General features: G+C 55.9%; 1 long non-coding RNA gene across 1 annotated transcript in view; it reads right to left on the reverse strand.

The window, feature by feature from the left end:
• Positions 1-43: 43 nt before the first annotated feature.
• LOC123521578 overlaps positions 44-1,307 on the reverse strand; it is a 35,217-nt gene continuing 33,953 nt past the window's right edge. The window contains exon 3 of the long non-coding RNA XR_006679995.1: positions 44-473. This is a non-coding gene — a long non-coding RNA (uncharacterized LOC123521578). The remainder of the gene's footprint in view (positions 474-1,307) is intronic.

Here is a 1,307-nt window from a genome sequence, read left to right on the forward strand (position 1 = left end):
AAAAGGAAATATTTAACAAAAGTTTTAATAGTATTTAGGGAGGTCCCTGCGGTGGAAAACAGGAGCGAGGTAGGGGCCTGGGTCCGCAGGCTTTCTTTGAAAGGGGGCCCGGTGAGGGCGAGGGTGCGGCCCCCGAGGCAGCGCTGATCCCCAGGCGACCGGAGGACTTGCTGGAGGCCCTGGTGTGGGGCGACTCGCGCGCCGAGTGGGGAGCTGTCCGTCGTCCGGTGCTGATCTGAGCGGCAGGAGCTGTTCCTCCTTGGGGTGCTGATCAGGCTGGCGCAGGCACCGGTCGCTGCTCGGAGCCAGACCTGGACATTCGCGCCGCGCAGACGGAACAGGCGGCGCCGCGGATAGGCGCCAGCCCTGAGGCTGTGTTCCTCGGGCTCCGCGGGCGGCGGGCAAGAAGAGTGAAGGTTGCTTCCGGCGTCAGACTAGGTCAGGGTCAGCCGGTGGTGGAGTCTGGGGAGGGTCTGCCAGGGTTAGGAGGGGGTAGAGCTGGGGAGACTCTGAAGGGATACATACTGTGGCTGAAAACTGGCTGTGAGGCCGGAATTTCAACAGAGGGCAATGGAATATCCCTTCCCTCCTGGATGGAAATTATGTGCACTATTTGTTTATGTTTGTTACTTCTAGTGGTTAAACTTTGAGCTGCTAACCACAAGGCCAGCAGTTCGAAACTGCCAGCTGCTCTGCGGTGGTGGTTTCTACTCTTATAAAGCGTTACAGCCACAGAAACCCACAGAGGCAGTTCTACCCTGTCCCATAGGGTCGATATGAGACGGCATCAACTCAATGGCAGTGAGTTTGGTGGGGTTTTTGTTTTTTGGAAGTTATCTATAAGGAGCCTGATGGCATGCTGGTTACGCTTTGGGCTGAGAACCACAAGGTCAGCAGTTGGGAACCACCAGCGTCTCCAAGGGAGAAAGGCGAGGCATTCTACTCTCTCAAAGGGTGGCAGTCTCAGAAACGCACAGGGCCAGTTCTACCCTGTCCCACACTATGAATGGGAATCCACCTGATGGCAGTGAGGGTTTTTTTGTTGTTGTTTTTTTTGGGGTGTTGTCTCTGAGGTCAGGATGAGTGTTGGCAGCTGAAACCTTTCTCTGAGTAAGAAGGACAGCAGTCGTTCAAGTTCAGGGAGAAGGCTCATTGCCCGGGGGAGGTTGTTCTTGGGGACAGCACTTTCCCCAGGTCAGCTTTTCCTGCCACTGGCTGGGCTTCCACGCTCCCCTTGCAGTGCCTGGACACAGTCGCTGCTTAGAAATCCGTACGGGGTGTGTGTGTGTGTGTATGGCTAAATCAAT

The sequence above is a fragment of the Echinops telfairi genome, unplaced genomic scaffold (genome assembly GCF_000313985.2).
Source record: "Echinops telfairi isolate 266 unplaced genomic scaffold, ASM31398v2 ScPeMD7_2;HRSCAF=8, whole genome shotgun sequence".
Taxonomy (NCBI): domain Eukaryota; kingdom Metazoa; phylum Chordata; class Mammalia; order Afrosoricida; family Tenrecidae; genus Echinops; species Echinops telfairi.